Here is a 25,258-nt window from a genome sequence, read left to right on the forward strand (position 1 = left end):
GGATGCCCTAGCTATTTTAGAAGAGTTATCAGAGGAACAACCCTCCACATCCAATCGGCCCATCTGCAAAAACAGATCGACTTTCTACCCGCAAGACAAGTTGTGCCCGGAAATTAAGGTATTTCTTAATTTGGTAACACGAGACTTCGACAATCTTTATCTACGTCAGAAATCAAACAGACTCATCGGTAATCTTTCCAGACAACAGAAGGAAGCACTCAAAGAGATACAGAAATGGGATGATGTTCAAATAAAAATATCGGATAAAGGAGGGAACATTGTTATTTGGCCGACCACATTATATCTCAAGGAAGCCAATCAACAATTAAAGGATACCTCCTGTTACAAGACCACTCTATTTGATCCAACACAGAATTTTTCAACCCTATATTCCCGGATCATTGATAGATACCTACAGCAAGGCACTATTACAAAATCAGAATGGGACTATCTGAACACCCCCCCATCCAAGAACCCCAACGTTATATTTATTACCAAAGGTCCACAAAAATGTGGACAATCCTCCGGGACGACCCATCATATCGGGTAACGGGGGTCTTCTGGAAAAAGCCAGCTGTTTCCTTGATGTCCATTTGCGACAACATGTCCTGAGCCTTCCATCTTATGTTAAAGACACGACTGATGTTCTGAAAAAAATTAAGGGCATACGCCTGGAGGACACCTACATAATGGTGGGCTTGGATGTGGAATCCCTATACACATCCATAAAACATGATCTGGGCATAAAAGCAGTGAAGTACTTCCTCTCTATGGAAGGCATTGGTGATTTTCAAGAATTCCTGTTGGAATTACTCCAGTTTGTGCGGAATCACAATTACTTTTTATTCAATAATCATTTTCATATTCAGACCAGAGGTACAGCCATGGGGGCGGCATGTGCCCCCACCTACGCAAACTTATTTCTAGGCTGGTGGGAACGGAAAATGGTTTTCAGTGATAACCAAGAGAAGTACACCGATCACATCATAATCTGGATACGATATATAGACAATATCTTTATGATCTGGGACGACACCCAAGACAAATTGGATCAGTACATCCGCTCCCTTAATGACAACCAGATAAATATGAAATTCACATACACCAGCAGTAAATCCAGTATTCCGATCCTCGACCTCAGGATATGCCGAGATGATACCAACGTCATAGCTACAGAAATTTTCCGAAAAGAAACTTCAACCAACAGTCTGCTTCACTCATCCAGCAGTCATTTTCCACCAACAATCAGGAACATCCCCAAGGGTGAATTCCTTACATTAAAGAGGAACTGCAGAGATGACTCCATCTTTTGGACCAAGAGTATCGATTTGGCAGCAAGACTTAAGGAGAGAGGATATAGCAACAGGCTGATTAAGAGAGCCAAATCTGAAGTGCAGAAGGTAGAAAGGGACTCTCTGATCTTCCCAGCAGAAAAAAAAAACAAAGAAGACAAAAACACTCTACGGTTTATTGGGGATTTCTGCAGAAATTTGAAGGATGCAAGAAATATTTTGCAAACCCATTGGCATATCTTGAAAATGGATGAGGACCTCTCGGACCAAATTGGTCCAAACATTAATATGAGCTGGAGAAGGGCACCAAACTTAAAAGATAAACTTGTAAAAAGTTACTTTGCATATCCTCCGAAGCCAAGACCACTCAAAGGCAGCCACCCGTGTGGCAGCTGTAAGCTGTGCCCTCACATCACTAATCTAATGCAAGTCACGGACAGATTCGATCATAAGATCACAGTGAATTATTTCTTCAACTGCAGGATGGAGAATGTGATCTATTGCATCACATGCCCTTGTAATTGGAGGTATGTGGGCATGACATCTTGCATGCTCAAAGTAAGGGAACTTGAGCACATCAGCACAGTGAGGAATGCCAAATCAAATTCCACAATTTAAGTTTCCAAATTTAAGAAGCTTACCACAGTTGCCAGACAATTCTTACAATTCCACAATAGCCGAACAGAGGATCTGAGTTTCTCTGGCCTGGAACACATCAAGATGGGTCTGAGAGGGGGAGATTACAGTATGACACTCCAAAAGAAGGAATCCGAATGGATTTTCAAATTGGACACTCTCATGCCCAAGGGCATGAATGAATATATCAATTACAGCATTTTTCTACAAACCTAATCACCCTATAACCAATTCACCTACTTTCCTTTTTATAGTACATTTAATTTAATTTGTCCTTCCATTAACTTAACCAAATTAATATATAATTTCCTTATTTCCTAGTATCATATTTCATGTATACACACTCCCCAACCAGTTATTCTCACCATCAGGTTTCCCACTCCCTCACCCACTCTACTCAAACCCCCCCTTTTTCCCTCAAATCCCTCCCTCCCCCCCTCCATTCCCCAAACCCCCCCTTTTATTGTTACAAACCCCCCTCCTGTCTTCCCTCCCTTTCTCTCCCCATCCTTCCTTCCCCCCGTCTCTCTTCAAGCCCTCCCTTTTTCCCCCTTCTTTTCCCCTTTTCCCCTCCCCATATATTGTCCTTACTTTCCCTTTCTCACTTCCTTCACCTTTTGCCATATTTCTCACATGATTGTAGTGCAGCACACTTTTTTTCACTCACCTTCAGTTAACACATTCCCTGCCCAGTCACCCCTTCAACAGTCCGGTACCCGCATCCCCTTCTCTTCCCTGCCTCCCCTTCACTGACAAAACAACATCCATTCCCAATCACAGCACTTTTTCATTCACCATCACTTAGGACTCCCTATATCATCATAATTTTTCCCATCAAGCACCACACACATACGATTCACCACACAATATCATCACTCCCAATCATACCTGCATCATTCACCCAATCACGTTTATATTCATTTCCTATTCATCCCAATTTTCATATCATATTGTCACATTCCTCAGCATCCACTTTCCCACTCATCCCTCATATCCCAAAACCGTTTCTCCCCCCCTCTTTCCCCCCTTCTTATTTCTTTCCCCCCCCCCACAGCATTCCAACCTAGCCATTCTCCGTTGTCATTTTTTGCCCATCCCTTCAGTGCATTTCAGCTTCTTTTTCTCCACATTCCCATCATTCCAACAGGACTCATTCACATATCCCACTTCTTTCCCCCGTTATACCAGCATAACCACTCACTTAGCATCCAGCTCTACCCCCTTCCCTGTTCCCAGTCTCCCCCCTTTTCCCTCTTCCAACATGTCCGCACCAGTCTTCCAAAGTTACGATCTGATACGTCCAGGCATCTGCCCATCATTTAATTTCCGTTTTGATAGGTCAACACAGTACTCTTATACTGGCCACAGGAGAGCAGTAGAGAGAGGCTCTCGTGACCAAGCCTACCAGGTGAAACGTACGTCGAGACACGTCACATGGTGACGTCATTGCGGCAACGCCCAGTCCGGAAGCGGGCGGCCGCGATCTTCACTGTCAGCGTGTAAACTCCGGGGGACTTCAGGACGGAAACTTTTCGTTCATACCGCGGCTGTGGCAACACACACTGGATCACCAGGGTTTGACTGTCCTTTTTACCTCCCCCAGAATTGCTCACTCCTCAGCATAACAGTGCATTTGGGATTCCTGCCTACAGCATTTTTTTACATAGGAGTGTAGCAATTCATACCATCCTCATTCCCCGCTTATGCCTAATGAATATCAATTTATTCATGCTATTTACTAATGACATCTATGCCTAATAGGTTATCAGTTGATGGCCTGCTATTTCATTAATGATATTTACTATATGATTATGTTTAGGCTAATAATAGCTAGTGATTCTGTGGTACACTTATTTACCAATGATAGCTCCTCAAGATTTATTTGATAAGGCCTAATGCAGTAGATATGAGCCAGCCTTGAGCTCTAAACCCATATATTTTTTTCTTGTGTTATCTATTAAGTATTTTTTGATACACTATTCATTTATTTTTGTCTGATCTGCTACTACTGGATTTCTGTGAGAGTATTTCCATTTATTTTTGCTTTGCAGTTTATCTTTGTCTTGCCATTTTGGTTTACTAATTTGGGATTTCCTGTGTACAATTATAATTATTGAACCTGCTTGCAAAGGGTCAACTGTACCCCAATGTATTCCTGGGAATACATTACGTCACAGTACCACTTAGCAAATTCCAAACCACTCTTGGCATTTAACCTATGACTATTAATCAGTATCAGAATAATCATTGTATGCATTCATACATTTGCATTCATATTTGTTTATTTTTCACATTTTCATTTTTTCCCCATATATTCTTCATATACTCTTCTTATCTGGAAATACCATTTCGGACCATTTGCAGTCCTGATTTATGTAAATTACGGAAAGTAGAAGTGGTCTCCTCTTCCCTTTTTATTTTTTCTTCCACAAAAATGGCCCACGGCCATACTATCCTGAATACGCCCGATCTTGTCCGATCTCGGAAGCTAAGCAGGTATGGCCTGGTCAGTACTAGGAAGGGAAACCTCCTGAGAATACTAGGTGCAGTGGGCCCCTTTTTTCCAAGAATTATTCCTTCTTGCCTCATACCTTCTAAATTTTCCACACACTCTCTCATCTGGAACTACTCTTTCAGGCCATTTGTGGTTCCGATTTATGTAAAGTACAGATAATAGAAGTGGCCCCTCCCTTTCCTCCTATCCATCCAACGGCCCACGGTCACAGCACCCTGAATATGCCCGATCTTGTCCGATCTCGGAAGCTAAGCAGGATTGGCCTGGTCAGTACTAGGAAGGGAAACCTCCTGAGAATACCAGGTACAGTGGGCCCCCTTTTTCTCTAAGGAGACCTTCACCACTTCCACATTTTCTCTGCATTTACCTTGAGCTCATTTTGAATAAACCACATCACACTGACAGGCATACACAGTGAATTTTTGGATACCCTCAAATTTAAGCTATCAGCTGGTATCCTCAATCAACCCCCTGATATTTTCACCTTTTCAAATTTCTTGTACCTTATTTGTTAAAAAGGTTAAACAAGAATTACACACAAAGAACAACAGTCGTTTGACACGACTTTCAAATTATCGATTTTTTATTCAAGAAACAATAAAGGTTAAGTTTTACTTTATTCTCACATTTCTAATCATACACATATTTATGTTAACAAATGAGTGCTTCCAAACAAGGGTTTTTTGTCTTTCTCTTTCCTTTTTCAATTGTAGTCTAACCTACAAAATTCTTGGGAGCACCGCCAATCATTTGCAGTTCAGGAATTATTCTATAACTGCTTGTATATTGGTATATTATGTCTATTGTCAATTTATAACTTCAGTAAAATTGTTCAGACTAGTGCGGTTCCACACAAAATATTTCCTACATGTGATTATGTAAAGGAGGCCAAACACCAATCATTGGATAAAACATTCTACCAAGTATTAGCTATAGATCCCTCCCATAAATATCAGTTGGAATTAAAAAATCTTTTAGAAACTGCCAAAACTAAGGGTGTGATTACTCAGGATGAGTTTAATTTCCTCTACCCCCTCCACCCTATCGTCTCGACATACTATCACCTCCCTAAAATTCACAAAATACTTCACGAACCCCCGGTATGACCTATTATTTCTGGGATAGGGGGTCTTTCGTCTAATTTATCCTACTATGTTGATCACTTTTTACAACCGTGTGTGACATCTCTGAGATCCCATATCCGGGATACCACTGAGTTTATTCAACTTGTGGAAGGCCACAAATGGGCCCCTGATTATATGTTAATCACTTGTGATGTACAAGCCTTGTACACCAATATTCCACATGCTAAAGGTGTGCAAGCTGTGGATAGTGCACTTATAAAAACCGGAATGGACTCAGAGATGAAGCACAATTTTATCACTTCTGTTATTTATTTTATTTTAACACACAATCACTTTTTGTTTGATCACTGTCACTATTTACAGGTACTCGGTACAGTGATGGGGACCAGGTTCGCACCGAGTTTTGCTAATATCTACATTGGTGACATCGTACAGGTCTTAATCTGGGAGGGCCCATACTCTGCGAACCTGGTCCTCTATTGTTGCTATATCAACGACCTGTTTTTCATTTGGAAAGAGGGATGTTAACACAGTTACTAATTTTGTTGAATTTTTAAACACTAATGAATATGGTTTATCCTTCACTGTGCAAGTGAAGGATAAACCAAAAATTAATATGTGAAATGTGGTGTGTGCAACACCACCTTTCACGTATTAATTTTTGGACGTTACGGTGGAGGTGGTAGAGGAAAAATTGATGGTGTCATCCTATAAAAAATCTGTTGACACCTGTAGTTACATCCCATATACGAGCAATCACATGAAGAGTTGGTTAAATAATGTACCTAAAAGTCAACTGTTTAGGATTAGACATAACTGCACACTAGATTGCACATTTGCAGAACAAGCTGAGGAACTTATTACTTCCTTGAGGGAACGCGAATATCCTGAGGGGGTATTGGAAGAGGCTATTGCCTGCTCACAAACGTTAGATAGGGAGAGTATTCTTAAAATTAAAAGTGCATCATCATCTGCTGAGGGTAGAGATGAGAATGAAAATTCATGTACTATAACAGTACGAGATTCCCCTTTAAAAATCAAAAAACCTATTGAAAAATCTAGATTTGATAATAATAATTAAAAAAATAAGATTTTACTCACCGGTAAATCTATTTCTCGTAGTCCGTAGTGGATGCTGGGACTCCGTAAGGACCATGGGGAATAGCGGCTCCGCAGGAGACTGGGCACAATTAAAGAAAGATTTAGGACTACCTGGTGTGCACTGGCTCCTCCCTCTATGACCCTCCTCCAGACCTCAGTTAGGATACTGTGCCCGGAAGAGCTGACACAATAAGGAAGGATTTTGAATCCCGGGTAAGACTCATACCAGCCACACCAATCACACCGTATAACTCGTGATACTATACCCAGTTAACAGTATGAACAACAACTGTGCCTCATTTAACGGATGGCTCATAACAATAACCCTTTAGTGAAGCAATAACTATATACATGTATTGCAGAGAGTCCGCACTTGGGATGGGCGCCCAGCATCCACTACGGACTACGAGAAATAGATTTACCGGTGAGTAAAATCTTATTTTCTCTGACGTCCTAAGTGGATGCTGGGACTCCGTAAGGACCATGGGGATTATACCAAAGCTCCCAAACGGGCGGGAGAGTGCGGATGACTCTGCAGCACCGAATGAGCAAACTCAAGGTCCTCCTCAGCCAGGGTATCAAATTTGTAGAATTTTGCAAAGGTGTTAGACCCTGACCAAGTAGCCGCTCGGCAAAGTTGTAAAGCCGAGACCCCTCGGGCAGCCGCCCAAGAAGAGCCCACCTTCCTCGTGGAATGGGCTTTTACAGATTTAGGATGCGGCAGTCCAGCCGCAAAATGCGCAAGCTGAATTGTGCTACAGATCCAGCGAGCAATAGTCTGCTTCGAAGCAGGAGCACCCATCTTGTTGGGTGCATACAGGATAAATAGCGAGTCAGTTTTCCTGACTCCAGCCGTCCTGGAAACATATATTTTCAAGGCCCTGACTACGTCCAGTAACTTGGAATCCTCCAAGTCCCTAGTAGCCGCAGGCACCACAATAGGTTGGTTCAAGTGAAAAGCTGGATACCACCTTAGGGAGAAACTGGGGACGAGTCCTCAATTCTGCCCTATCCATATGGAAAATCAGATAAGGGCTTTTACATGACAAAGCCGCCAATTCTGACACACGCCTGGCCGAAGCCAAGGCCAACAGCATGACCACTTTCCACGTGAGATATTTCAAATCCACGGTTTTAAGTGGCTCAAACCAATGTGACTTTAGGAAATCCAACACCACGTTGAGATCCCAAGGTGCCACTGGAGGCACAAAAGGGGGCTGAATATGCAGCACTCCCTTAACAAATGTCTGAACTTCAGGCAGTGAAGCCAGTTCTTTCTGGAAGAAAATCGACAGAGCCGAAATCTGGACCTTAATGGAACCCAATTTTAGGCCCATAGTCACCCCTGACTGTAGGAAGTGCAGAAATCGACCCAGCTGAAATCTTCTGGATGAAGTCCCCACTCTCCCGGGTGGAGGTCGTGCCTGCTGAGGAAGTCTGCTTCCCAGTTGTCCACTCCCGGAATGAACACCGCTGACAGTGCTAACACGTGATTTTCCGCCCATCGGAGAATCCTTGTGGCTTCTGCCATCGCCATCCTGCTTCTTGTGCCGCCCTGTCGGTTTACATGGGCGACCACCGTGATGTTGTCTGACTGAATCAGTACCGGCTGGTTTTGAAGCAGGGGTCTTGCTTGACTTAGGGCATTGTAAATGGCCCTCAGTTCCAGAATATTTATGTGTAGTGAAATCTCCTGGTTTGACCATAGTCCCTGGAAGTTTCTTCCCTGTGTGACAGCCCCCCAGCCTCGAAGGCTGGCATCCGTGGTCACCAGGACCCAGTCCTGTATGCCGAATCTGCGGCCCTCTAGAAGATGAGCACTCTGCAGCCACCACAGCAGAGACACCCTGGTCCTTGGAGACAGGGTTATCAGCCGATGCATCTGAAGATGCGATCCGGACCACTTGTCCAACAGGTCCCACTGAAAAGTTCTTGCATGGAACCTGCCGAATGGAATTGCTTCCTAGGAAGCTACCATCTTTCCCAGGACTCGCGTGCAGTGATGCACCGACACCTGTCTTGGTTTCAGGAGGCCTCTGACTAGAGATGACAGCTCCTTGGCTTTCTCCTCCGGGAGAAACACTTTTTTCTGGTCTGTGTCCAGAACCATCCCCAGGAACAGTAGACGTCTCGTAGGAACCAGCTGTGACTTTGGAATATTTAGAATCCAACCGTGCTGTTGTAGCACTTCCTGAGATAGTGCTACCCCGACCAACAACTGCTCCCTGGACCTCGCCTTTATCAGGAGATCGTCCAAGTACGGGATAATTAAAACTCCCTTTTTTCGAAGGAGTATCATCATTTCGGCCATTACCTTGGTAAATACCCTCGGTGCCGTGGACAGACCGAACGGCAACGTCTGGAATTGGTAATGACAATCCTGTACCACAAATCTGAGGTACTCCTGGTGAGGATGGTAAATGGGGACATGCAGGTAAGCATCCTTGATGTCCAGTGATACCATGTAATCCCCCTCGTCCAGGCTTGCAATAACCGCCCTGAGCGATTCCATCTTGAACTTGAATTTTTTTATATATGTGTTCAAGGATTTCAAATTTAAAATGGGTCTCACCGAACCATCCGGTTTCGGTACCACAAACATTGTGTAATAGTAACCCCGTCCTTGTTGAAGGAGGGGCACCTTGACTATCACCTGCTGAGAATACAGCTTGTGTATTGCCTCTAACACTGCCTCCCTGCCTGAGGAAGTTGTTGGCAAGGCAGATTTGAGGAAGCGGCGGGGGGGAGACGTCTCGAATTCCAGCTTGTACCCCTGAGATACTACTTGAAGGATCCAGGGATCCACCTGTGAGCGAGCCCATTGATTGCTGAAGTTTTTGAGACGGGCCCCCACCGTACCTGGCTCCGCCTGTGGAGCCCCAGCGTCATGCGGTGGACTTAGATGAAGCGGGGGAGGGCTTTTGCTCCTGGGAACTGGCTGTCTGCTGCAGCTTTTTCCCTCTACCTCTGCCTCTGGGCAGAAAGGACGCGCCTTTAACCCGCTTGCCCTTATGGGGCCCGAAAGGACTGTACCTGATAATACGGTGCTTTCTTTGGCTGTGAGGGAACATGGGGTAAAAATGCTGACTTCCCAGCTGTTGCTGTGGAAACGAGGTCCGAGAGACCATCCCCGAACAACTCCTCACCTTTATAAGGCAAAACTTCCGTGTGCCTTTTAGAATCTGCATCACCTGTCCACTGCCGAGTCCATAACCCTCTCCTGGCAGAAATGGACATTGCACTTATTTTAGATGCCAGCCGGCAAATATCCCTCTGTGCATCTCTCATGGATAAGACTGCGTCTTTTATATGCTCTATGGTTAGCAATATAGTGTCCCTGTCTAGGGTATCAATATTTTCCGACAGGGAATCTGACCACGCAGCTGCAGCACTGCACATCCATGCTGAAGCAATAGCTGGTCTCAGTATAATACCTGTGTGTGTATATACAGACTTCAGGATAGCCTCCTGCTTCCTATCAGCAGGCTCCTTTAGGGCGGCCGTATCCGGAGACGGTAGTGCCACCTTCTTTGACAAGCGTGTGACCTATCCTCTGGCGGGAAGGGGTACGTCATTAGTAACCTTTTAGAAATTACCAGTTTCTTATCGGGGGAAGCCCACGCTTCTTCACACACTTCATTTAATTCCTCAGATGGGGGAAAAACCACTGGTAGTTTTTTCTCCTCAAACATAATACCCTTTTTTGTGGTAGCTGGGGTAATATCAGAAATGTGCAACACATTTTTCATAGCCTCAATCATGTAACGTGTGGCCCTATTGGAAGTTACATTAGTCTCATCGTCGTCGACACTGGAGTCAGTATCCGTGTCGACATCTGTGTCTGCCATCTGAGGTAGCGGGCGTTTTAGAGCCCCTGATAGCTTTTGAGACGCCTGGGCAGGCACGGGCTGAGAAGCCGGCTGTCCCATATTTGGTATGTCGTCAAACCTTTTATGTAAGGAGTTGACACTTTCACGTAATTCCTTCCACAAGTCCATCCACTCAGGTGTCGGCCCCGCAGGGGGTGACATCACATGTATCGGCATCTGCTCCGCCTCCACATAAGCCTCCTCATCAAACATGTCGACACAGCCGTACCGACACACCGCACACACACAGGGAATGCTCTGACAGAGGACAGGACCCCACAAAGCCCTTTGGGGAGACAGAGAGAGAGAGTATGCCAGCACACACCAGAGCGCTATATAACACAGGGATGAACACTATAACTGAGTGATTTTCCCTTATAGCTGCTTATATATCTACTACTGCGCCTAAATTTAGTGCCCCCCCTCTCTTTTTTACCCTTTGTAGCTTGAAACTGCAGGGGAGAGCCTGGGAGCGATCCTTCCAGCGGAGCTGTGAGGGAAAAATGGCGCCAGTGTGCTGAGGGAGATAGCCCCGCCCCTTTTTCGGCGGACTTCTCCCGCTTTTTTATGGATCTCTGGCAGGGGTATTTTTCACATATATAGCCTCTAGGACTATATATTGTGATCTTTTATGCCAGCCAAGGTGTTAATATTGCTGCTCAGGGCGCCCCCCCCCCCCAGCGCCCTGCACCCATCAGTGACCGGAGTGTGAGGTGTGCATGAGGAGCAATGGCGCACAGCTGCAGTGCTGTGTGCTACCTTGTTGAAGACCGAAGTCTTCTGCCGCCGATTTTCAGGACCATCTTCTTGCTTCTGGCTCTGTAAGGGGGACGGCGGCGCGGCTCCGGGACCGGACGATCGAGGTCGGGCCCTGTGTTCGATCCCTCTGGAGCTAATGGTGTCCAGTAGCCTAAGAAGCCCAAGCTAGCTGCAAGCAGGTAGGTTCGCTTCTTCTCCCCTTAGTCCCTCGTAGCAGTGAGTCTGTTGCCAGCAGATCTCACTGAAAATAAAAACCCTAAAATTATACTTTCTTTTCTAGGAGCTCAGGAGAGCCCCTAGTGTGCATCCAGCTCAGCCGGGCACAAGATTCTAACTGAGGTCTGGAGGAGGGTCATAGAGGGAGGAGCCAGTGCACACCAGGTAGTCCTAAAGCTTTCTTTAGTTGTGCCCAGTCTCCTGCGGAGCCGCTATTCCCCATGGTCCTTACGGAGTCCCAGCATCCACTTAGGAAGTCAGAGAAATTCAGAAAACAAATGAATATAATTTGGCTTTTAAGTCTAAATTTAATGTAAAAGCAAATAAAATGTCCTATATAATTAAACGTAATTATAAGTTACTGTTGACTGGTCCGATATTGAGTACCACCCTCCCTGCAAATCCTACGATTATATTTAAAAAAGCTAAAAACCTTAGGAATATACTGGCCCCTAGATTTTTTTAAGAGATCTCGTGAGAATATTGAATAGTGGGCTCAAAGGTTGTGTTTTTTTTAGATGTAACCACAATAGATGTACTACATGTGCCCATGTAGTTAACAAAACCAAACATATTTCTTTACCTTGTTCAAAAACAGAATTTAAGATGCAATCTTTCATTAATTGCAGCACACACTTTGTAATATATCTGTTGCATTGTTCATGTCAGATGTATTATGTGGGACGAACCACTAGGGCATTGAATCTGCGATTTATGGAGCATAGGAGAAATATCCTTAAGGGATATATGAATCATAGTGTCTCACATCACTACGCAGAAATTCATGCTAGTAATCCTGCCTGTCTCCAACTAATTGGTCTTGGACAGATTAAGGTTACTCCTAGAGGTGGAGACAGATTTAGAACATTATGTCGTCAGGAAGCTGCATGGATTTGGAAACTACAAACCTTGAAACCACAAGGGTTAAATGAGACTATAGACCTTGAATTCATATAGACTATCATGTAGTTTCGTTTTGTTTGAATGTTAACACGATCCGTTAGCATATATCTCACTGAATTAATATTCTTCCATTTAGAGAGCAGACTCTATATGGTTTGGGTGTTTAGAGTTTTTTCTGTACACATATGTGTATTTTTAGTAATGTTGTTAGGCTGACACCTATGACTGTGATCGGACTTGGCGTTGCCCCTATATTGCTAGTGGCACGCCAGCTTTAAAGTCTGCTCGCTGGTCTGGATGCTGACATATAGAACCTTTTAGTTTAGAAATCCCTAGTTCTGGATTATAAGTAGTACCTAAAAGTTTATTGTAAAAATATTTATGTTAAATTATATTTATCTGCATAGAACAGGATGCCCCGTCTTCCAGCTGTCTAAATTTTACGAGTATTGATATATAGGTTTATAGGTACAGCAACATGAAGGGGCGTGTGTATACAGACATGTGGAGCAGTATGCTCTGCTTCACGTTTGATAAATTATTTAAAATGAAATCTAACATTTAATAAATTATAGTGGAGGTACTTGTAGTCTACAATTATATTATGGATATGTCATTATTAATATTGTAGATATAAATATATTGTTTCCCCATTAGGGGGTGCATGAGGCTATAGATATATAGCTACATTATTATTATTGTTTATAATTGTGTAGTTATATGTCTCATGTTATTCTGTCCGCATGGCATTAAATGTTTTTTTATATGTAAAAAATCGACACTGATATGATTATTTTTTATTAGGTTGTTTATAAATGTTTTTACTAATAGACCATGTTTAGTGATACTCTGAGCCAAACTCTGAAGGTGTATGAGAGCAATGATTTCATTACACCTGTTGAGACTCCATACACACCTGTCTTCACTGATTACAAAGGACAGGGTATAAAAGATTGAAAAAAAGTGCTCAGAGAAGAACAGTCTGCCTCTTGAAGAAGCCGCCTGGGGTGCGGAGAAATGCGTTGAGGGTACAGAGAGAAAGGGTCGCACAGACCATTAAGTGCCCACAGGAGAAATATACCAACATATACCTAATTGGCTGTTTGCTACCAGTTGCCAGTAATCTGCTCATTTGTGACGAGACTGCACTATCTACTCTTCCCTTGCATCGGGAACCTCCAAATACCCCGCTTGTTGAGCACTGTTCTATCCGAGCTGATAAAGCTAAATATTTATCGTATATATATCCCTTTATGAGGTCTAAGAACACTGTACGCTATCTACGTAAGAAGTACCGTAAGGGTACGCTAGTTGCGTATCGATCGCTTAGCCGTGATCGAGACGCACAGGCGTCACGTTCACTCACGGCCAAATGATCACAGGCAGGCACGCTATTAGCTGTTGACCAGCATAATGATTCGCTATAGCGTAGCAACGCTCGGGACCACGAGGAGATCACCAGCGATGCAGACGCTCACAATGTTAAACCTTTATATCTATACCCTTAACAATGAAATACACAGTAAACCTTAATGTAGAGACAAAGTGTAAGTGCAACCTTGTGTAACCTGATTAACTACAAAGCTGTTTGAGCGTCACCGACGCTCAGAGAATACTTAACACTATAAAGAATACACAGATACCTGGGCTTAGGGTCCGAAACCTATTATGTATTATGACTATCATACTTGCAAAAAGAATCACAGTACAAAGCATACACTACAATATAACATAAACCAACTAACCAGATAACTATGCAGGAAATACAATACAATACTATTCAAGTCTAATCAAGGAAAAATACGAGAGAACGAGAAGAGAGGGAGAGAGAGAAATGGCTCACAGTAAGACAATATGATTACGGAGAGAACTTACGCACAAGGGGAACGATCGCATGCGCCTCGATATCCAGCTCCCGATTATCAGCAATGAGAACCGTTGAAGAGAGTGAAGTTGGATATGGTCGGCCTGCTATTTATGCCCCACACACAATACAATTCAATGGTCCCTACAATCTCATTGTTCATTGGACACAGGAATTCGGCTTCGCATTATAACAAAAGGTCATAGGTTGATTCATACAGGTGGGCTGTGACTATTTCCAACTGCTCAGGTGGGAGGGAAACTGGGTTTCCCGCCGCATGGGTAATAAAGTGCAAATAAAGTAAATGTTCATAAACTTCTTATGTCCATAACTATTCGCACGAGCGATTGATCTGCTTCAAACCAACACCGGAATATTTCTAATTAAATATTCTTCCGATGGATACTAAACACCACTGTATTACTCCTGTCTGACCCTTCGTATCAAACAAAGAGGGATTCCTCTGTTCATAAACATTCTATATTAACCAAACTTTCAGAATCTATCAAAGGGACCATGATCTACAAAATACATTATTACTGAAAATATGTTACGATTGGGTCGCACGCTACAACCACATAAACTCTACCGTAAATACGCATACCATGCGCCTGCGGGTGCCCGCGACTGTGAGTATGCGCACGTACGGGAGAGTGTACGCATGCGCAGCACGGACCTGTGTGAGGTGCAAATATGGTAGTGTGCATAGAGATATTTTTCTGACTTTGACAGTCCACCCTTTGGCAGTCAATAATAACTGCCACTTCCTGAAAACATTTCAAAAGGAGAAAAATATATGTCAGGGGTTAATTCATTTCCATGGTTGGGTAAGGGAGGAGAGAGGAGTAGGTGGGAAGAGGGTATGACCTAGTGAGATAGCAGAAGCATGTGTGTATGAGTCCATGTTTGGGGGGTCATGTATCATCGTGCCGTACATGTTGTAAATCAAGCTTCGAGGTATTGCGAAGTATACATTTGAATTCCTTCTTATCCCGTGGTACAGGTCTGTGGATGGGCTGTCAAACTTTACCGAGCTCTTTTCGGATTTTGAACAAAATTGGGAGCACATTTTAGTTGATGATACATGAATGGGGGAATATGTGATTGCTGATATCTGTGCCTGTATTCCCTATACTATGTGTGTCATTACCTGAGGGTTGTAGAAATGAAGAAAAGACATAATTACGGTAAATGCGGTGGTATTCTATGTCAGGTTAATGTACATCTGTCGGTTGAAGTTTTGTTCGGTATCAGTAGAAAGTCGTCTTCTTTGCGCTGTTTTGCTCATTAAGCGTGAGCAATAAGCTTTGTCAATGCCATTAGATTTACAAAAAATGTTGGGCTAGCGTAATTTTAAGAATTCTAGGGAAACTGGGGATCCATGGCAAAGTTCATCAAGTGTCCATATCTCAAGTGGTCAAAACTTCTTCTTTGGTCTATCCGTTGTCTGTATAGCGTCTCATCAACTTCCTCGTCCAAGGGGGTCTTGTTATCTTGGAGAAAAACCAGAAAAACAGGTGAAAGAAACGGACCGTAGAAATCGCATTTTCATCACATCATTGTTTCTATCGTTGGGTCGTAAATCAAATCCAGGTTAATTACAGTTTCCTCACTCCTCAAACTCATCACTCTGGTACTTTGTTTGCACCTTATTAAAGCCTGCCCGCATCTAAATATCAATCCAATCGATATAACGACACCTAAGATACATAGTAGAAACTTCCCAACATCCATTATGACTCCTTGAGCCCAGTCTCCTAAACCAGAGAACCAATTTCGCGGGTTCAACCATGACACCCAACCAGTCAGCTCATTACCTACAGCAGCAAGAGTGAGATTGTGTTTTCGGCGAAATTCCCACTTTAATTGGAGAATATCGTCCATCTTTTGGTCTATGACCTCTACCGGATCCTCTGTGCTATTTGTGATATACGTGCAACACTTCACGCCGTACTGTGTTGCCAATGTAACACAATATCCGCCTGTCACTGCTGTGAGGTAATTAAGAACCATTCTATGCTGTACCAGTTCTGTTTTATAAGCTTGAAGTTCTCTTCCAGTGTATCTAAACGTGTCATCATACATTTCAGTGATATTATCTAACAAATTGGCGAGTGCGGAAATGTATCTATAATTCATCACTCCTCGAGCGGTGCGAGTGAAATCTAACGCCACCAGAACCTGAATCCCGGTGGATTCATGGATCAGATCAGAGGCCGGATGCTCTAACCTTTCTGACAGTTGTCTTTTAACGAGGTGCTCGTAATGAGTGTGAGTATAAGGAGCTTGGGCACCACGGTGTATGTCTTTCATTTTATCATGGGTTACAGTCATTACTTCAGGCAATACTCTTCCAATATAACACAATCCTTCAGAGTTTGGGGCAAGCCACTTGTACGCCTTTCTCCCGCATATGAAATATGCATCATCGGGGAGAACATATGGGACGGAGAAAGACATTACCATATTACACACCTTCCAGGTGAAATCTCCTAGCCCTAATTCTTCCATCTGCTTAATGCACGTATCAGGTTGTACGATATGTGCACAGTATCCTGGTGATACTTCTCCAACTCTAGTAATCCTATTTCCTAAGGTGTATCTATACCGGAAAGATTTTCCTCTACTGGCTATGTGGCGTACAAGCTCTGTATCTGTAGGCATTCTATCTGCTCTATGTGAAAAGGTCATGGTGTGGTTACTCCATGATACTTCCCAATTTCCCGGCTTTCTGGGATTGGAGATGTTAAAACATAATAGGGACCTATCCACGTGGTATTGGTGGAGCTTCAAACTAGGAGGGCTGGAGATATTAAACCTCCGGTCCACCGGTCTCCCACCATTTAACTCAAGTACCTCCCCTATCGTTAAAGGAAATGGTACTAGCCCTGATTTGCTATGACCCTGAGGTACTTGAGAGCATACCCAACAATCTGTTTTGTTTAATACATTACCCACTAAGGAGTGATAATCACTCAATGGATGCCGGTCCATATGGATATTAAAACTGGATTGGCATTTCTTAATGCACCCATCTTCAACCATTGTCACAGAGCCTACAGATACAGTTTTCTTTTTGAACTAACAATCCTTCACAATTGTTTACAAATAACATGGTTGTTAGATCGTGCCCGGTACTCGCCTTTGCTTGGTGATTGGGTTGCTATTGGAAATTTACACCTCCGTCTCAGTCATCAGGACCTTTCTGGATCCTTTCTCGACCTCCCTGGTACTCTCACCGAAACAGACTGTTCTGGTCAACATCATGGTCAACAGGAAAATCCATATCACAGTCTCTTGGGGCAAGTCCATCTTACAGGAGGAGAAAAGAAGAAATTTGTAATGGGGGTATAAGAAAATCAGTTTGAGGGGGAGAGAACTTGTTACGATAATAAGTTCTCTCGTCTTGTTGTTCTTCTTGTTCTGCTGTCATCTCAAAAAGGTGCTGTCTCTTCAGTCTTCCAAATGAACATTCTGGTGATGCAATATTCCTTCCTAATCAGCGATCTTTTCTGTAAGGAGCAAAAATCTGGCATTACCATTGGTCCAACTGAGGGGTGACATACCATCTTTAAACCATGAAAACATGAGTGAGAAGAGAGAGAAAACAAAAAAAAAACAAAAGAGATAGAGAACAATTCATATGCATATATATATTACATAACTCGACATTAACCATCAATAGGAAAAGAGAATCAAAGCATTTTTTTTTTTTTTTAAACATTGTTCAGCATTAGGAAAACATTGTCAGATTATCAGGCTGTCATATCTACGTGTCTAATGGTCTCCTTGAGCAGTCCCTCCCCACCAGCACCTGCATTACTCCACTGTCTGTATCTGGCCAGAAATACATTGTGGCGGAGGTCATGCTGGGGTTTGGTAGACTTCTGCAAGGACCAAGTGGATATGCAATGTGTGAATTCTTACCAATAATCGTCAAAGATGGGGGTAGAGAGAGAGAGAGAAAAACATTTTTCTTCACAAATACATTTACAACGTTTCACCTGGTCATTCCTGTGTCTTCAGTGAATGACCTCCCAATTTATTAACCGTTACCTCAGGCTTACCATCAGTCCTAATGATCACCTTTCTTGACTACTTATCATGGGTATGGCTCAAAATCCTTACTATATGATCCTTGATTATAATTGTGTGTGTTGTGATTTTGTTCATTTCTTGGTCTAGGGGGTCTAACTTTATGTGGGTTATTACAGTTGCTGGCGTAATGCCCTTCTCTTCTACAATGGTAACAAACCCTTGGCTTTCTCCAAGTGTCAGTGAACTGGGGTCTTGGCTGATTTGATGCCTCCTCAAACGCTTGGATGCTCATCACCCTCAACCGCTTTCCCTGTACCTCCCTGCTTCCTTGGATATTCTGGTTATGTTGTTGTCTAGGGGGTGCATATACCTTGTGTGTGCTTCTAGACCTGCAATCTCTTGCATAATGACCTTCCTCCTGGCAGTTATAACAGACTTTCATATTTGAATTTTTCGCAGTGGTGTGGGGCTTTTGTTGAGTTGGTCTTGTGGTTAGGGCCTGTATACTTGTTGCTATTAATTTGTTACTTAGCGACTCTCTGTATCTGGTGATGTTCTGATCATGACTAATGATGACCTCCCTTAATGCGTCCACCGAGATATCTTTCCAGTCTGGGTTGGTGGTCTGTACCCTTGTACTTAATTCATCCTTTAAACCATTCATTAGCACATATACTGCTGCTTCTCTGTGCGGTGTGCTTGTTTCAATGTTTTCTATACCCGTATACCTAGTCAGGTCCTGCAATGCCCGGTGGAAATAATTGGAAGTACTTTCCCTTTCGTTTTGTCTTATGGAGAAAATTTTGTTCCACTCGACAATGGCTGGGAAATGTACTTCCAACTGTCGGTTGATCTGCTTAATACATTCCTGATTGTGTTCCTCCGTCCAAGGTACCTCCGTGTCTAATTTACAATCAGCAATAAATTTCGCAGGGTCAACACTGGAGGGCAAACATACCCTCAGCACTATCCGCCAATCTTTGTTGGTGGGTTCTGTGGAGTTTCCTAGTTCTTTAATAAATCTTTGGCAGGCTACTAGATCTTTCCTAGGATCAGGGAATTCAGACATAATTGATCCCAATTCGGTCCGGGACCAAAGACAGCGCATTGCACTGTCCTTGACGGGAATGATTCCCTGATCGTCAGTCTTCCCATTAGGGACTGCAATCACCCTGACCGGATCGAACTCAGCTACATCATCTGGTGTTGGTTTTACAATATGTGGTTCATCTGTTGGTGCGTGATATAAAACATTGTACGTACCTGTGGACACGACCTCACCTGACCCTCCGTTAGGGGGTTTGATTATTGCCTTTACCGATTTGATCGTGTCCACCTGGATGTCTTGTAGGATGGCTTCTGGAAGAGGTGCCGACATTGTTCTGGGCTCACTTTCTTGTTTGTATTCCTGAGGGAAGTTTGACATGGGGTGCAACTTGCGTAGGTTAATAGTTGTACATTCAACAACATTACAATAATCATTGTTACATTTATTACACTTATTCTTATAATCTATACTACAGTTGCTAAGAGCGTTTTTATTGTTCAACCTTGTGCTTCTCTCCGCAACCACAATCCTCCCTGTTGCCATGTCTCTCCTCTCAAGATAAGAGTCAGAAAAGTCAATTAAATCTCTTTGTAATTCACTTTCCTGTTGCCATAACTGCAAATAATCATAATGTTTGATTTGTCTTTGTTGATTTTATGAGACATATCCTCCTCCTTAAATTTTGTAACACCTCTGGGCTGAAGCTACCTATTCTTGGGAATTTCTCCCGGTCTTGTACCGTCATTCTCTCCCATTCATCACATAAAACCTCTGTGTGACTTCCATATTTCTCACACATGATATACCTGGCCGACCCAATTGGTCGGACCACTGAATCAACCCGAACTGAGGTTGATCGCCCCCTACCTGAACAACTGGCCCCCATAACTCTGCAGGCGTTGCTTGCTCTACCTCTGATCTCTATATCAAGGTCTTCAGCGAACCCTTACAGAAAACCAGATTGTTCACAATAGGCCGACGGTGGCGGTTTACCGAGTACCCCACTCACTCGCCCACGCCGACCAATACGACCTGATCACACCGATATGGTGCTGGCGTACTCGACACAGGGCACCTATAAAAACCTTCTGTTTACTGGAACATGCGAGGGTTATCCGCAGAACACTTACTCTTTCCAGTAAAGGTGGGGTTGTTAGATAGTTCCTGAGTGACCAGCGAACTTCCCTTCGTAAAAATAAAAAATTACACAAATCACGTCAGAATGTACAAATAGCGTTTGTGACCCCTTTACTCTAATGGTACTAGGTCAGGTTACTAACTACTGTACACAATTACGTGCGGTCCAGTCGTTCAGTACACAAACAACTAAGCTTATGTACGGAAAGACCAATGGAATCGAAACTTACGACTGTGAATTCCTTCAGCCAGAGCTTGTACGGCCTATATGGGTCTTGCACCAACCCTTCTTTTGGTGTTGTGCCTCTAAACTGTATAGCGGACTTCCCTGTTTACTGTACCTGGACCTGCTGGTCTACTATGACCTCCTGGTCTTGTTCTGTACGACCTCCTGGTCTTGTTACTGTACTGGTCCGCTATACTCTAATGCTCAAATATTATGTTTAACCAAGGATGCCTCCCTAGCCACCGTGCACGTCACTTACACGTATGTCCCTTCACGAGTACTCGATTTCTTTTTTGGTTCAACCTCTAAGTTATATAAACTTATGTAATACAAAAACACTCACTCATCACATGTACACTTTTGCTTCTATTTCTATTTCTGCGCAGAAATTTTTTTTCTTTAGCCCAGCTGTGTTACCAATTAGGAGCAGGATCTGTTAATTTAAATTTTGGATTTCCAAAAATAGACTTGCGTTATTTATCGCCTGTTGCGCTATTTACCGCTTTGCGTTACTTATCGCGTTGCGTTAAAAATCAACTTATCGTGACTTGAGCTACGTGGGCGTAACCGGACGCTCCGTTGCGTAATATACGCTGCGTGCGTCTGCCTTTGGATTGCGTACACAAGTCTTTTGTTAGGGACACGTGTACGCAAAGCAAAGATCCACCGTAACACAATTTATACTTTTATCAATGTAGATGATCCCTGATCATCTACCGCACACCACACTGATTTTGCCTTATCTCCCAGGCAAACCTGTGTGTTTGTCTATACTTTAACTATATCACCTCTATTCTTAAACTTATGAAATAACAGCAAATCTCTTTTAGCACTTTTATCAACTATAAAACTGGCAGACAGGAGAATGATATACGAAAATGAAACGGAAATGCAGATATATATGTGTGCGTGCGTGTGTACGCAAGACAGAAAAATAAACAGTTTTAAAAGACACTAGCGTTTTGTTCTTACCTCCGGTTCCCGGATTCCTTCAGCACTCTTTTATCTAAGCGAAGCAGACGCTTATCCCGTCAGCACTACGAGACAACCTCCCGCCCTTTGCTGAGGGATAATGTCTGCTGATCTACCTAGTGCAGATATGTGAAGGACAGGACGAGCCGCCAATTGATAAAGCTAAATATTTATCGTATATATATCCCTTTATGAGGTCTAAGAACACTGTACGCTATCTACGTAAGAAGTACCGTAAGGGTACGCTAGTTGCGTATCGATCGCTTAGCCGTGATCGAGACGCACAGGCGTCACGTTCACTCAAGGCCAAATGATCACAGGCAGGCACGCTATTAGCTGTTGACCAGCGTAATGATTCGCTATAGCGTAGCGACGCTCGGGACCACGAGGAGATCACCAGCGATGCAGACGCTCACAATGTTAAACCTTTATATCTATACCCTTAACAATGAAATACACAGTAAACCTTAATGTAGAGACAAAGTGTAAGTGCAACCTTGTGTATCAAATCAAAGAATAAATGATACTGGATGTGTACACAACCGCCCACACACCAACCTTGTGTGGACAGAAGTATACACTCTCCGGCGCCAGTACCCGCTGGATCAAGGAGATTTTAGACAATGGCGGAGACTGCTGCTCCTGATACAGGGATAATTGCAATCCCTATATTGAACAAAAAAACACAAAAACTACCCACACAGGTGTGACCCTCTGTAGGAAATCAGTAGCGCTGTCCCCACCATTTATCGGAGATAATCAATAAATGATTAAAAAATGGCTAATTACTATTAAATTTTAAAACATATAAATCATATTTTATTAACATATATTGCTGCAGCAAAGTTGACATACATAAAAATGCATATTGTGTATAGTGGATGCCTTTAATGTAAATGCTCCACATACACAAATGTATATACTTAATTACGTTTATTCTCTGAGGCTTGGATTTTAATAAGCTGACTTCAAAATGTCCACATAGATTAATGATAGACCAATGAGCTCGGCATTTACGGACACTGCTTGCATGAGTATGTCCTTAATTAATTAATGTCCCGAAAAAGATGTGTGCACACATATATCACTTTGAATGGATAGTTACCATGGGCGATAAGTTTTTCATTCACCTCTTTAGAACAGTCTGTTTAGGACCGTCCCAATTGGAAAGACTCCCTCTGCTGGTGCTTGTCCATTTACTGCAGAATATCTGGAGACAAATATCCACGGGAATCCGTCCACAGTGCTCCGGCTCCCTCTGCTGGTTGCTAACCGCAATTGCAGGTGAACTGGCTGTTTTGTCGTAGCCAGAAGCCGGTGATCGTGTAAAACAAGCAGGAGGTGATAGTCACTGCCAGTAGGTCCTTCGAAAACGCGTTTCTCCGCCTTCCCAGTGCGTTCAGCGGCTTCCTCAGTTCGAATGACCATCATCCCAATGAACACTTTATATAGCCCCACTTATTTGAAATTCCCGCGGCCATTCGCGCATGCGCACTCAAACGTGCGTTCCAAGCCTCAGTCTCATTACAAACTTTAAATAGACTCCAGCGGCCATTTTAGCTGGTTAAAACACACGATCCAAGCCTCATTATCACACCCGGAAGTTGCATCCATCGTTCTTATTAACAATATCAGAATCAAGCCTCGTTTTAAAACATAATTATCTACAACTTCATATTCAATTATACTGAACTCTAATGCAATTTGCTCAACAAGATTACATCACTTAGTTTAATCATAATTAATTTATCATGATTACAAGTAATCCATGTCTTATTTGACAACATCAGTACAAATATGACCGTATTTAAGAACAATATTAATACTAGTCAACACATCCTATTTTATTAGCACAGGTGATAAATATATTAAATATACTGCTCAACAGTATCATTACTCGGAAATAAAAGGGGACTAATTTTAATTATAATTTGTACTTTATAATTTATAATTTAGATCCCCACACGCCATCTTGTGGTTCAAATACATAATTACACCCCTTCGTATTGTTATACATAATCCTGTTATCTCCATCTCCTTAATCCAGCATCATAAGGAACCATATCCTATCCCACCCCCCCATATATTATATGTCAAGAATGATATTTATAAAAATCAAATATTTATATTATAAATATTAAACATTTGAACTTAGATTTTATTTAACTCAACCGTATCATTCAGACCCTGCGGGATCAAGGTTTTTAGGCTAAAGATCCAGAAAGCCTCTTTCTTACATAACCTTTTATACCTATCACCTCCTCTACTGGTTACCGCCACTTGTTCAATTGCCATGATTTGTAGATTATCACTTTTCCCTCCATTGCATTCCAAAATATGGCGGTATAGGTAGGTGTTTCCTACTTTTTTATCTATCTGTCTTTTATGCTCCATGAACCTAACGTGAAGTGCCCGAGTGGTGCGCCCCACGTACTGTGCTCCACAACCACACTGTAAGACGTAGATAACATACATGGATCTACAATTCAGAAAACTTTTTATATTGAATTTCTCTCCCGATACAGATGAGACAAATTGTGTGGTTTTCTTTTTTGTGTGTTTGCATGTTGTACAGTTTAGTCTACCACACTTATGGAACCCTAATGGCGGTTTGGGTATCCATGTATCTATTTGTCCCCCTTGGGCATCTGGAGCCATGGATTTTTCCCCAGGTCTCCTAAAAAAACTTGGAGCTAGTGCGGACTTCAGACTATCTGACTTCCGAAATATTACCTGTTCACTAAGGACTACATTGGAGTTCAACATCTCATCCAACTTGAGAATAGAAAAGTTCTTCTTAATTATCCTCTTGATCTTGTATGCACTAGTATTATACTTAGTTACAAACATTGTTGTCCTATCCGTCATTTTGTTATTTTTCTTTCTAGTATTTTTGCTGGTGGTATCCAATAAAAGGTCTCTTTCCATATTTTCCACCTCCTTCCAAGCCTGGTCAAGAACAGATATTGGATACCCCTGCGTAAGAAACGCCCCATAGAGAGATTCCATTTGTTCTCTTGCTCCTTCTTTGGTGGAACAATTCCTTTTTATCCGAAGGAACTGGCCCTTCGGTATATTATCCTTCCATCGTTGTAAATGACTACTTTTGTAATGTAAATATCGGTTTTGATCTACCTCCTTAACAAAAGTATTTGTTATAATGATGTCATTTTCGATCTTAAGTGCTATATCCAAAAAAGTGACCTGTGTGGGGTGGCAGTACCCCGTAAACTTCAAACCATAATTATTGCAATTCAAACTGGCAACAAATTCTTCTGCTGATTCAGTGCTCCCCTCCCAAATGAAAAATAAATCATCAATGAAACGGCCATAAAGAACCAGGCTCGCCCCGAGATCACTGGTCCACACATGTTGTTCCTCGAACCGCCCCATAAACAGGTTGGCGAAACTCGGAGCGAACCTGGTTCCCATGGCCGTCCCCCTAGTCTGTAAATAATATCGTTTATCAAAAATAAAATAATTATGTTCGAGTATAAATCTAATACTCTCCAAAATCAACCACCGCAATTCTTCCCCTATATTAGGGTCTCTTAACAGATAAAATGCCACTGCCTCAATCCCCAACTGGTGCTCAAT

At 42.7% G+C, this 25,258-nt stretch overlaps 1 protein-coding gene and 2 pseudogenes across 1 annotated transcript in view; 2 read left to right on the top strand and 1 right to left on the bottom strand.

Annotated features, from left to right (window-relative positions):
- FOXRED2 (FAD dependent oxidoreductase domain containing 2) overlaps positions 1–25,258 on the bottom strand; it is an 804,453-nt gene that overhangs the window by 423,754 nt on the left and 355,441 nt on the right. The window lies entirely within an intron of this gene.
- On the top strand, positions 4,366–4,483 carry LOC134961867 (5S ribosomal RNA; annotated as a pseudogene).
- On the top strand, positions 4,641–4,758 carry LOC134963399 (5S ribosomal RNA; annotated as a pseudogene).

The sequence above is a fragment of the Pseudophryne corroboree genome, chromosome 9, assembly GCF_028390025.1.
Source record: "Pseudophryne corroboree isolate aPseCor3 chromosome 9, aPseCor3.hap2, whole genome shotgun sequence".
Taxonomy (NCBI): Eukaryota; Metazoa; Chordata; class Amphibia; order Anura; family Myobatrachidae; genus Pseudophryne; species Pseudophryne corroboree.